We start from the raw sequence: 14755 nt of genomic DNA on the forward strand, positions 1-14755 counted from the left end.
AACAAAGAATATGATTTTGAGGAATCAAACCTGAAGTTCCTACTTCCTCTCCCTGAAAAGTGGGACTTTAAAGTCACATCAATAAGGGATAACTATCAACTTGATAATACACCTCTAGATGAGATCTATGGAGTTCTGAAAACTCATGAACTAGAGATGGAGCAAAGAAGCAAGAAGAAAGGATCAAAAGCTAGACCAGTTGCACTTAAGGTTAAAGAGAAGCCAAAGGAGAAAGCTAGAAGGAAAAGCTACTCCAAAGGGAAAGCCATGATTGCAAAGTCAGATACTGAATCATCAAATTCTGATGATGACTTAAATACTGATACTGAATCAAATACTGACAGCGATCATAACAACAATGAAGATATGGATCAAATGGCTGCCCTACTGGTTAAAAGCTTCAAGAAGATGGTCCACAAGAACTTCAGGAAAGGGAGAAGATTTTCCAGAAAAGGTTCCAGTTCCTCAAACTCTGATAAGAGGAACAACAGGAGAAATACTGATGGGAAGTAATCCAGATCTGGAAAACTTGACAAGTCAAAAGAGAGATGTTATAACTGTGATGGAATTGGACACTTTGCAGCTGACTGTAGAAAACCCAGAGCTGAAAAGAAACAAGCCTTAATCTCAAGGAAGAGAAACTGGGATGATTCATCAGATTCAGATGATGGAGTCAATTATGCTCTCATGGCAAAAATTGATACTGAGGATGACAATACTGAATTAAAGCTACCTCTGACTACTCTTGCTTTTGATACTAATGATATCTATGAATTAAGATTATTTCTTAAGTTTCTGCATGTTAGTTTTAGGGATAAAACCTTAGAGAATAATAGAATCAAGAGTAAAAACTGTGTATTAAAGAAAAGGAATGATCACCTAGAAAATGAGTTGCTTTTCATGCTAGAAATTTAAAAAGAAAGAGATAATGATGTTTATGTTAAGAAAAAATTGTTAGAGAAACATGCTTATCAAGAGAAGGATCTAGCAAAAGAAAGAGAAGTAATTAAACTTTGGACTAACTCAAGAAAATCAACTCAGGAAATTCTAGAGAATGGTTGTTGGGGATCAGGATTAGGATATTCAGCTAGATATAATTCTGATAAGAAAAGTGGAAAAGAAACTGAGAGAACAGAACCAATAAAAACTGATAGCAAGGTCAAATTGAACAAGGTTCAAATAAAGACCATTAAGTTTAATCCTAGTGCTAATACTGTTAAGTCAATCCATGAGGAAGGTACAACCTCAGCACCTAGATCAAACTTAATTACCGATAAGAGTGAACAAGTTCACACAAATTCAGTAAATATTGGTTCAATGACTCAGAAACAACTTAATCAAAAGCTGAAGGATCTATACATGAAAGACAAGAGGAAAAGGTTTAGGAAGAATATGAATGACAAGGTAGGTGTTAATAAGAACGAAAATTATATAACTCCACCTAATGCACCTAAAAAGACCTATTCAAACTATGGTAGCACTAATCATCTTGCTAACTCTTGCAAGAAGAATAAAAAGATAAATGATGTTTCTTCCAAATCAGAGTTTAAGAATAAAACAGTTAGATATAAACCACAGAGTCCTTATTTTTATTGTGGAAGTGTTTGGCATTTTATTTATACATGTAAAGAGTATCACAGTTTGTATTATGATTATTATAAACTGAAACCCTCTTTAAATAAAGAAAAATCTGAACTGCATGTATAAATACTGATAGTAATGATGTTAACATAAACTCTGATAAAAAATCTTCTACTGCATATGTTAACAAACTTAAAAAGGCCAAAGAATCCAAGCAAGTCTGGGTCCTTAAAAACACTAACTGATTCAAATTCTTGATTGCAGGGTGACATGAGGAATGCTCTAGTCTTGGACAGTGGATGCTCATGACATATGACTGTTTATAAATCCTTGCTATCAAAATTTGAGGAGAAGGCTGGCCCAAGCGTTTCTTATGGAGATGGCAACTTAGGAAAAATCTTGGGATATGGCAAAATCAAAGTTGAAAATGTCATCATTGAAAATGTAGCTCTAGTTGCAGGACTCAAGCATAATCTGATCAGTGAGAGTCAAATCTATCACAGAGGTTACCATGTCAACTTCTATGAAAAACATTGTGAAATTATCAGTAAGTCTGATGGCAAGATTGCATTGACTGGTGTAAAACATGGTAGTTTATATGATGAAGCCAGAGTCTCCACAAGTATTGATAATTAAAAAGTTCGTCTACAGAGTAGAGCATCTGTGGAAGACAGATGGAACTGGCACAAAAGACTTTCTCACCTCAACTTTAACAATATCAATGAACTTGTGGGGAAAGATCTTATAAGAGGATTGCACAATGCTGTTTTTACTCCTGATGGCTTATATGACTCATGCCAGAAAGCCGAGCAAAGGAAAACTTCTTTCAAGAGTAAAACTGAATCCTCCATTCTTGAACCATATCATCTACTTCTTGTTGATCTCTTTGGTCCAGTGAACGTTATGTCAATTTCCAAGAAGAGGTATGCACTCGTAATTATTGATGAATATACAAGATACACATGGGTGTATTTTCTGCACACCAAGGATGAATCTCCATCCATTCTTCTTGATCATGTGAGGGAGCTGGAAAAAGGATCAACATACAAAGTGAAGATCATCAGAAGTGATAATGGAACAAAATTCAAGAATAGCTCTATGGAAGAGTTCTACAAACTCAAGGGGATAAAACAAGAGTTTTCTGCTCCTGGAACTCCACAACAAAATTGCGTTATTGAAAGAAAGAATAGAACTCTGATAGAAGCTGCAAGAACCATGCTAGAGGAAGCAAGATTGCCTACCTACTTCTGGACTGAGTGTAACACCCCCAGATCCGGGGTCGGGGATTCGGGTTGTCACGAGTTCCATTTCCCTTATCAATACTTAATCTTAACAGTCAACCAACTACTGCGTACTGTGACCCCACAATATACACACACACGCCATAAGTTATAGTCTCAGAGATGAATACTAAAAATAACACAAGTCATTTTACTCCATAATTATAAACCATTTCACCTCAAAAGGGTTTCTGAATAATTTACATATTCTTTGCCATTATTACAATTCATAATATACATAAGTCTGGTTCATCAATAGTTGAAAGCCTAGCCTATTGGTAGTTCCTACCTCAGCTACAGCGACATCAACGCTTCCAGAAAACTGTGGAACGTTTCCTAACCGCATGCGAATTGGAAGTTTGGTCCTGTTCATCTTTTCTATCTGTTGTTGTGTGATGAAAGAAGAAAGCAAGGGTGAGCAACAAGCCCACCGAAATAGTATGTATAATAATTAACAATATATGAGCATTCTCATAGTATTCATGAAAGTCTTGGTCAAGAAGAAATGAACCAAGTTGATATCTTAACGCGACCAAGTCGCAAAATATTCAGTATATATATATATATACTTTTCACAATCTTTGAAATCCTCTGACATGTATAATATACACAGATTTCCAGTTTATAACGGTATAAAAATATCGTTGCAAGGTGATCTCATATATCTAACCTTGTCTCAACGTTTTTCTGAAAATCTTTGTCATTCATAAGATAATCATTAACTAGATACAAGTTGAAAAGATGAAGTTATAAGATACTCCAATATACTTATATCTCTTCTGAATACTACTTGAACCACCACCGTTCAAGGTATAAACAGTTTCGAAAGTTCATCACATAGATGAGACTACAAGATAAGACTTGAATAGATTCAATCCTTGAAATGTTGTTTAAAAGAAAAGAAGTTACGAGATACTTCATTTAAGGAAAACATCATTATAACCGTTTGACCCTGTCAATGCCTCAGCAATCACCCATCCGTAGCCTTTCGATCGAATGCTCCGGGTAGTGTTGCAGAAATATCCAAACTGGATGATGAACTCATTACGGGAGTTTGCCGCGCCAGGAAGACCACTTACGATGATCAGTCGCAGTAGTGCAACCCCCCCATTTTCTACATGTAGAGGAGAACTCGTCGGATTTACTTGTCAACCGAACACTGGACTCCCAAGGAATGTACCGTCTTAGCGGAACTTCCAGGCCATTTGGGACAATATAATAAGGCTGGGCCGGCGCCACTCGACCACTTACGCCACTCCTAGTTCAGATGAAATCCATGACTCTGAAACGTAAAGCTCGTCCCCCCTTTCCCCAAGTAGAAACTTGTTGATACGGCTCCACCAAAAAGTCGTATCTAGTTGGAAAGGAAAACTCACCGATATTTCCCAGGCGATGCCTGTTAATAGATTAACTTGTTCCAAGAATTCTACTTCCCGAGTGTTGGGTAAGTAATTAAAAACTCTTTTATCAAAATAGCAACCTTGTTGCGAATATAAAATACACCACAGAGCCGGATCCCTCAGGTTTTGAGCGAGTATTTAAATCCCCTTCGAAAGGAAGATCTTAAATATAAAAATGAGTTTTGGGATCCGCTCTAATCTTTTTAAAAAAATCATTTTTAAGACTCGAAAACATTTTTAAGAATGTTTGGAGTAATGCTGATTTAATGAAATAAATCAGTCCCGATATATTAGAAAATATCTGAATATTATTATTTAAATAATATTCTCATAAGGATAATCTTTATAAAAATAATTGAAGTAGAAGTTTTAAAACTCATACTTGAAATGAATAATAAATAACCAAAGATATACTTATACGAAAGTACGATCTTTATTTGAATAATCGAAAATAAGTTTGATTATCAAAACATCATTCTTTAATAAAATAAAGAATATTATTTAATAAATAAGTGGAGTCATAAGTCCTCGAATGAATATTCAAAATAATATTCATTAAATAAAATAAATGGAGTCATAAGTCCTCGAATGAATATTCAAACTAATATTCATTAAATAAAATAAACGGAGTCATAAGTCCTCGAATGAATATTCAAACTAATATTCATTAATTAAAATAAACGGAGTCATAAGTCCTCGAATGAATATTCAAACTAATATTCATTAAATAAAATAAACGGAGTCATAAGTCCTCAAATGAATATTCAAACAAATATTCATTAATTAAAATAAAGTTATCGAATAAACCTTATTCGATTAATAGTTTTGAAAACTATATCTATCTATATATATATAATATACTCGGGAACATCAACTCCCGGTTTTAGAAAATGTTCACCTTTGGGTCCCCTATACTAAGGGTATACGCAATTACTGCTTATCTCTAGCATAGGTATTATGCAACTATAAGTATTGGAATCAACAGATAGATATCAAGATTAAGAAACAGACATGCATATATCCCATATCAGCATGCTCCAATATATCGCAAGATTTGCTAATTAACCATCATGCATCTATCACAAGATAATGCATATACATATATACATAACAACAACAGTATAACGGGTAGAAAACTTGCCTGAGTGCTCCGGGGTAGACTTAAGCTTAGAGTGGGTCCGGTAACCTATGAACAATAACATAAGCCGGAATTAAACCACGGTCGCTTAAGAAACTAGACTTTAACCAATTGAACCCTAACGTTTGCTTATGGTCATTTCTACGCTTAACAAATCACATAAGTCGTTCGAGTACCCTCGGCTCCACCATTTTTAATAAATTAACCGTTACAAATTTTAAGGCGACGCTTTCGCGAATACCCTACCAACTGCCTAGTCCACTTTAAATAATTGTTTCATACTCCAATTAGTCATTTAAGGGCCTTAACCAAGGTTTCAAAGTAAGGCGAGGGGTAATGGTCCGTTCGCGAAACGCCGTTACTTAAAACGGTCGTTTCTCCTAAACCGTACATTGGATTCAAGCGAACCACATATCAAAACGAAGCTCGTAACATGAACTATCTAAAAATGGCAATGGTCAGAATCTAACAGTGAGTGCACGAGTGCTTAAGTTAAGAACAAAAACAGTCTAAGGAAAATTGGGCATTACGACGGCTATAACTTAGAAATTCCCAAATATTTTACCCAATCAATTCAATATTAAACCACCACCAATCAACACCATTCCACCATCATTCAACGACAAATCAACCATACAACCAAACTTCATCCAAATCCTATTAAATCAGTCCATTACTTCATGTTTTATCCATCTTATTCAATCACAACAAGAGCTACTAACTATACTTAAGGTTCATCAACCATCAACCAAGATTTATAACCCAAAATTATTATAATTCCAACCAAACTCTAAACATACAAGAATCATGCTCTCATGAACTATAACAAACAAAACCAAACCTAATACTCAAAGTAAAGTTAGGGTTTGGAGGGGTTATACCTTCCTTGGAGTGATTAGAGTTGCTAGGAAGCCTTAAGAAGCCTTGAGATAGCTTAGGAATGCTTGGATCTTAAAGGAAATCAAAGAAAATAAAGTTAGTAATCTTGAAAACACTATTCAGCATCTTCTTCCTTGATTTATTGGAATAGTTTCATGAAGAATTGGAGGCTTAAACTTCTAGGATAGCCATAACTAATCATAAGGAACCTTGGATAATTACCTTGTAATTTAACAAAGCTTGAATCTTGATTTTTGGAAATTTTCTCTTCTTTAGGATGAAGAAGCCGAGAGCACTTGTTCTTGGGAGGGTTTTTACTTTGCTAAATGAGTTTGTGGTGGAAAATGGAAGTGAATGGGATATTTGGGTGATTAATTGGTTGAATAAAGTGAGTGGAGTGTGACTAAGCATGACATCACCTTGGTGACTTCATCAATTACCACTTCTCATCACTTGGTGGTGGAAGCATCTTTCATGCTAATCCTTGCTTAGTTGCTTGATTATCATCCTTACTCCTTGCACTAATCTCTCTTGCATTACCTGTTGTTTAATTTTTTTACGACTCTTTTATCGTTCGTTCTTACTAATCGTTTGAGGGATCATATCCGAGATCTTATTACTTGGGTTCCCTAAACCTTTCTCAATATATTATATTCCTTTTATAATTCTCTCTTATAATCCTTGAATTAAAATCCTTTTAATCATGTTACCTTATACTCAATTCTTTCGGTATCTGGTGGATTTTCGGGAAAAATCAAAGTGTTTGAATTTGGATTCTGACGATCTTTACATACACTTATTTACTTTATGGAATACTAATACGATCTTAGAATTTCCATAACAGTACTCCTATATATCGTGGTCTGATAATTTTCCTTAATCAGCATCATCAGCAAAAGTTACTATTCATCAGGGTTTTAAAAATTCCAAAAATTGGGGTTTTACACTAAGGCTGTGCAACTGCTTGCTTTACACAAAATGCAACATTGATCAACAAGCATGGAAAAACACCATTTGAAATAGTGAAGGGAAAGAAGCCAAATTTGAAGTTCTTCCATATTATTGGTTGTAAGTGTTTTGTTCTCAAAACTCATCCGGAGCAGCTGATCAAGTTTGATCTGAAAGATGATGAAGGAATTTTTGTGGGTTATCCGTTGACCATAAAAGCCTTTAGAGTTTACAATCTGAGAACAAGAACAGTCATGTAATCTATACATTTATCTTTTGATGACAAGAAGATAACAGGTCTAGAAGATGCAGATGATCATGACAAATTGAGATTTGAAAATGAAGTACCTTATGCTGAACTTTTAAATCCCGACTCTGATACAGTAAGTCCTGATATCACTCAAAGCTCTGAGGTTCCACAAAATAGTGGAAATAATTCTAACACTGAAGTATATGTTAAGGGGGAGCAACATAACTCAAATCCAGAGACTACTACAAGTGATTCATCTCAAGAAACATCAGTAGAGAGATCATCAGGCTCATCTTCCTCAAATTCTGATGAGTCAAAATTCTGATAATAATGGGAACACTGATTCAAGGGGAGCATCAGAAAATAATAGTGGTACTAATCAAAGAAATAATAGAAAGTTCATGGATCAAGGAGGAGGTTCGTCTTCAAGAAATCAACTTCCATCTGCAAGAAAAAGTTCTAAGTCACACACACCTAACTTAATCATTGGAAACCCTGACAGTGGTGTAATAACAAGAAAATCCACTCAGAATGAATGTATCTACCATTCTTTTCTATGTCAAACTGAACCTAAGAAGGTTGAAGAAGCTCTGCAAGATGCTGACTGGGTCACAACAATGCAAGAGGAACTCAATGAATTTGAAAGGAATAAAGTCTGGACTCTTGTGCCAAGACCAAAGAACAGATCTTTAGTTGGCACAAAGTGGGTGTTCAGAAACAAAAATGAAAGTGAGGGCATTGTTACAAGGAAGAAGACAAGACTGGTTACAAAGGGATACTCACAAGAAGAAGGCATTGATTATGATGAGACATTTGCTCCAGTTGCAAGGCTTGAGGCAATTAGAATCTTTCTTGCCTATGATGCTCACAAGAACTTTAAGGTGTTCCAAATGGATTTGAAAAGTGCATTCTTAAATGGAGAACTCGAAGAGGACGTTTATGTTGAACAACCTTCATGGTTCATTGATCCAAGGTATCCACATCATATCTACTTACTGGATAAAGCACTCTATGGATTGAAGCAAGCTCCAAGGGCCTGGTATGAAACACTTGCTCTATTTCTGCTAGATAGTGGTTTCACAAGAGGTACAATTGACAAAACTCTCTTTTATAAATACCATGATAAGGACTTGTTATTAGTACAGATATGTGTTGATGATATCATTTTTGGATTTACTAATGATAAACTTTGTGAGAGATTTGCAAAGCTAATGCAGTCTAGGTATCAAATGAGTATGATGGGAGAACTGAGTTATTTTCTGGGGTTACAAGTTAAACAGACTAATGAAGGAATTTTCATAAATCAGTCCAAATACAATAGGAATCTACTCAAAAAATTTGGAATGCAAGACTACTTAACTGCATCAACTCCCATGGCCACTGCAACCAAGTTAGATTTAAATACTGGTTCTTCAGTATCTATAATTAACTAAAGAGGTATGATTGGCTCACTCCTGTATCTGACTGCTAGGAGACCTGATATCATGTATGCTACCTGTCTTTGTGCAAGGTTCCAAGCTAATCCTAGAGAACCTCATCTATTAACTATAAAGAGAATTTTTAAGTATCTCAAAGGCACCATGAATCTGGGATTATGGTACCCTAGAGATTCAGACTTTAAGCTAATTGGATATTCAGATGCTGATTTTGCAGGAAGCAAAATAGACAAGAAAAACACTTCTCGAAGCTACCAATTTCTTGGTGGTAAATTGGTTTCTTGGTATAGAAAAAAATAAAATTTAATTTCCACATCAACTGCAGAAGCAGAATACATTGCTGTAGGAAGCTGTTGTGCTCAGATTCTATGGATGAAGAATCAATTACTGGATTATGAGTTAGACTATTCTTCTATTTCTATATATTGTGATAATGAAAGTGGTATTGCAATGACAGAAAATCCAGTACAGCATCCAATGACTAAGCACATCAGTATCAGGTACCATTTTATAAAGGAACATGTGGAAGCAGATATAGTGGAATTGGTCTTTGTTCCAACAAATCAACAAGTAACAGATATATTCACCAAGCTTCTCTGTGAAGCTACATTCACAAGATTGGTGAATGAATTGGGAATTATTTCAGGACAATTCTCAAACTCTGATAATTAAGTCTGCTGATATTTTGAAGCATGGTATCTTATTATTTGTCAGTACTTGTTAGATACTGATTCTTGTGCTAAATGTTGATGCCATGATAACATGCAAATTGTGCTAAATAATTTTATGTGAAAACTGGTTGTTGAACTACTGATTATGCTTACATGCTCTATTATTAGTTAAAATTATTTTGACTAATATTTTCTGTCAGTAGTTGATAAATTCTGATATTGGTCAACCCAGCTTTGATTGATAAATCCTGATAGTTGTGATTACATACGAATAATGGTCAAATTTTGATTGACTATTTTTTAAGACAATGCTTAAGTCAGTATTGTAACTACAAGGTTGAAGTTAGCCTCAGATGGGTAATTTTTAATGGTTATAGATGTTTACATGTTGAGTAAGGATATAAAACACGTTCATTTAATGCATAACTTTATTCTCGGGAACTGTGCATATAGTAACACATGTTTACACTGTTCGTAAATCTTTCTTGAAAAATTAACAATTACTTCACCTACTGCTTCTAAACCATTTGACTATAGGGGTGCAAAGTTTGTGACTAACAACTATTCAACTACCCTGTCTAAGAACAGTGTGAAAGTTGATTTTCATAATTTTTAGGATTTTCTTAGATCCAACGAGATTGGGTTTGCTCTCACAGCTCCACCCATAATCTGTGGTGACTAGGTGCTTGCTATCTGGAGGACTTGAGTATTTGATGATGGAGGAGCCAATGGATCTCCAAGCCTTGTGTTTAAATTTGACAATACAACAAGGGTTGTAACTCCTCAAACTATAAGGGATGCATTACAGTTGCCTTCTCATACCTCCTACTCAGGACTGGTAGGTGACATTAAGATGAGGAGATTCTTTACTGAGATTGGCTATGACAAGGATTTGAAGAACCTTGGTCAATTAAAAAGGAATGGGCTAAGGAAGGAATGAAATTTCTTCTTTGATTGCATCACAAAGGCCTTCAATAACAAATCTTTGAATTTTGATGCCTTGCCCATTATGACACAGCAGATAGAGTACTCTCTAATTCATGGTTCACATTATGATTATGGTAGAGTAGTTCTTTCTTTTATTGGTGATAGGATAAATGCTGATAGAAATATAGTATATTATGCTAGATTCTGTCAGTTGATTTTCATTGCTTATTTTCCTAATATCCCTATCCCCTATAATAAAATAGTGTTAGTGTTTAAGTTGACAAAAGGGCTTTTTCTGACTTAATTTCACAAGATGAAAATCGGTTGAATTTAGCTCATTTGAGGTTACCACTAGTTGCAGGAAACTTGCTTTTAGCAAGGCTTCTTGAGACTTATGGTTTGCTTAACAGCCAGAGTGCTAAGCTGCAGGAAATTACCATTGGAAACCCCCCTGTAGCTCACCTCAGCACAACAACTCAAACACAAACTCATACATAAGAACAATCTCAAAAAGAAGCCACCTCAACTGTCTCTCAAAAGACACCTATTGTAAAAAGAAAGAAAGTTATGGAAAAAGAGCTACAAATCCTATTGTAGCTAAGACAAAAGATGAAGCATCTCAAGTTCCTCATTCTTCAAAACCTTTAGAAATTGTAAAGAGGAAACTTGTACTTGCTGGATTAGAATTAGATTCAGATGAGGACAATGCTACGTTATCTTCCAGATTTCCAAACCTTTCGTCTGATTCTTCTCCAAGACTAGTTGATCCATCAACTGAAAAAGACACAACCACTGATACTAATGCAAATCTCAGACCAAAAAAAAGATGATTGGTTAAAACCTATTATAATCAGCACTTGCTCAAGCTTAAACAGGAAATTGCTGAGGAGACACGGAGTGCATCAAATCTAAATTTTGACATCCAGTCTACTGTTGAGGCACTTGTAGAACTGTCTGAAACTCCGGTCATGCAATATTACAAAAGAGCGAGGGAAGTCTCTCATGAGGAAGTAGAAGCTAGTGTCAAGAGGCTACAAGGGAAAGGACTTTTTCCTGGATCAAGCAAATAAGAACCTGTATCTCAAAGGGGTATAACAGCTACATCTCCTGATCCAATCCCACAAGAACCTGCACCTCAAAGTGGTGCAACAGATATTGAAGAACAAGAGCCTATGATTGAAACTAATCAAGAGTCTATTACTGCAATTGTGGAGAAGAGTACACAAGAAACTGGTTGTCAAAGTCATCCAGGAACTCCTGATTCTCCAGCTACATAAGAACCATTGCATCAAAGTTGTAATGCAAGCCTTACTTCTGCTGTAGTGACTCTTATTATTGATGCTGAAGGCAGAGTTCATTTGTCTCAACTGTCTACTGATATTTTATCAGTACCACAATTGAATGTTCGCATGGAATCTGCATCTTCAGATTCACAAGGTATAAATAGTGTTATTACATTATCAACATTTATTCTAAATACTGATCTAGTTCTTTCAACATTTATTATATATTTCATGATATAAATCCTGTTGGTATGATTACTTCTAGACCTTATTTAAGGACTAACTCTAGTTGTATGACCACATATCACCCTTCTTTAGCCACCTTTTATTTATGTAGGACAATCTTTCTGAGCCTTTTTGTTAGGAATATGTGTATTAGTTTGACGATAAGTTAAACAAAACACTTAAGTAGAAATCTAGTGTTTGTAGCCTCAACGGATAAGACCATTCTGGCTATCCGTTGATGGAGTAGCTTTACTTAGAAATAAGTTTAGTATTGTAGCACATTTCAGTTTCAGTATTCAAGTTATAATTCTTAGATGTTGTGGGAAATTATAAGTCATGTTGACTACTAGTGGATATGCAAATAGGAGGGCTAATTGTAAATATTTCATGCCTTGTAATTTTGTATAAATGAAGTAATATCAACTGATAGATTAAAGGCCTTCAACGGATGAGAAACAAAGCTTCAACGGATGTCTCTAAAGCTTCAATGGATAACATCCATCAACGGATGAGTGCATCAACGGATAAAGCTTCAACTGCTAGTGCATCAACAGATAAAGCTTCAACTGATAAAGCATCAACGGATAAAGCCATCAACGGATGAAAGCTTCAACGGATGCTAAGTTCAAAAGCAGTTGGCAGTGACAATTCATAAGCTGACAGAGGCACATGGGTTGACATAGACAATTGGAATGTGGTAGCCTCTTCAAGGAATCAAGAAAATGCAGCATTTCCATTCTGGTACAAACAAGAAAGTATTCAAAGATTCACATATTATCCTAGATTGCATTGGATAGAGAAATGAAGAAGAAATATGTGAAGAACTTTTTTAATTGTATTTGTACTTTTGTCTTCACTTGTAAACTTGGTGATATATAAACCAAGTTGCAGCTAGTAATTAGAGTGTGAATTTTCCAGAGCTGTTTAGAAAAACATAGAGAGAAAATCATCTAGTTTGTACTAGGACGCAGCTGCGATCAATTCTTTTGAATCACATATTTTCTAAAATACACATCTCTGGTGGAACAACAAATCCACCAGAAAAGTTTTTAAAGCCTTTATATTTTTTACATTTGTGTCTTGAATATATATTGTCTGCACCTGCTCAAAGCAATTCACACACAACTGTTCATCAAAACACTTAGCCTATGAAACTGCTCAAAACTTGAAAAAGTTTTGAGATTTACATTCAACCCCCCTTCTATAAATCTCATTGTTAGTTCCTTGGGAATAATAATTGGTATTAGAGAAAGCTCTTAACTTACAAAGAGTTTAAAGATCTATTATACTAACATCATGAGTAAGAAGGATATTGGTGTAAAGATTCCAATCCTGGAAAGAGATAATTATCATCACTGGAAAGTGAAGATGCATCTACATCTTCTCTCTCAAGATGAAAGCTACATCAACTGCATTAAAAATGGTCCTCACATCCCTCATAAGGTAGCCACAGCTACAACTGCCACAGTTGCTGTTGGATAGTCTATTTCCAAGCCAAAAGCAGAATGGACTGATGAAGATATTGAAGAGGTTCACAAGGACAAGAAAGCCATGAACATTCTGTTTAATGTCATAGATCAAGATATGTGTGATAATGTCATTAACAGCCAAACTGCTAAGGAAATTTGGGATACTGTGCAACTTATCTGTGTAGGTACTGAACAAGTTAGAGAAAATTAAATGCAGCTTCTCATTCAACAATATGAATATTTTCATTTTGAAGATGGAGAATCACTGAATGATACCTTCAATAGATTTCAGAAACTGTTGAATGGATTGAAGCTGTATGGCAGAGTGTACCAAGTCAAGGATTCCAACTTTAAATTTCTGAGGTCTCTACCAAAGGAATGGAAGCCTATGACTGTTTCACTAAGGAATTCTCAAGATTATAAGGACACTTGAAAGATTATATGGAATTTTGAAGACCTATGAACTTGAGATGGAGCAAGATGAGCTGTTGGAAAAGGGAAAGAGAAAAGGTGGATCAGTTGCACTTGTAGCTGACAATGAGAAGACTGAAGCCAAGAATGAAGAAAAGACAATGCCAAGTCTCAAAATTGGCACAAGCCAATCAGAATCAAGCAAGGGAAAGGAGCAAGTAGCTGAGGTTGAAGATAGTTCCAGTCAAGATGACTCTGATAATGTTGATGAACACCTGGCTTTTCTGTCCAGGAGGTTTGCAAATATGAAATTCAAGAAAAATGCTAGATTCACTAAGTCAAACAAGAACATGGTGGACAAATCTAAGTTCAAATGTTATAACTGTGGAATAAGTGGACACTTTTCAAATGAGTGTAGAAAGCCAACCTCTGATAAGAAGAAATTTGAGCAAGTGGATTACAAAAAGAAATATTTCGATTTGCTTAAACAAAAGGAAAAAGCTTTTCTGACTTAGGAGGACTGGGCAGCGGATGGAGCCAATGAAGATGATGATATGGAATATGTCAACTTAGCACTGATGGCTAATTCTGATGAAAATGAAACTAGTTCATTAAGCAACCAGGTAATTACTACTGACCTCTCTCAGCTTTCTAAATTTGAATGCAATGAAGCTATAAATGATATGTCCAATGAATTATATCATTTGCGTGTTTCCCTTAAATCACTAGCTAAAGAAAACACAAGAATTAAAGAGAATAATTTGTTTTTAAGTGATAGGAATGCTGTGTTAGAGGGTAAGGTAATTGAGCTTGAAAAGATTAAAATCAAATGCTTATCTGTTGAGAGTGAACTAGAA

Source organism: Apium graveolens, chromosome 2 (genome assembly GCF_009905375.1).
Source record: "Apium graveolens cultivar Ventura chromosome 2, ASM990537v1, whole genome shotgun sequence".
NCBI lineage: Eukaryota > Viridiplantae > Streptophyta > Magnoliopsida > Apiales > Apiaceae > Apium > Apium graveolens.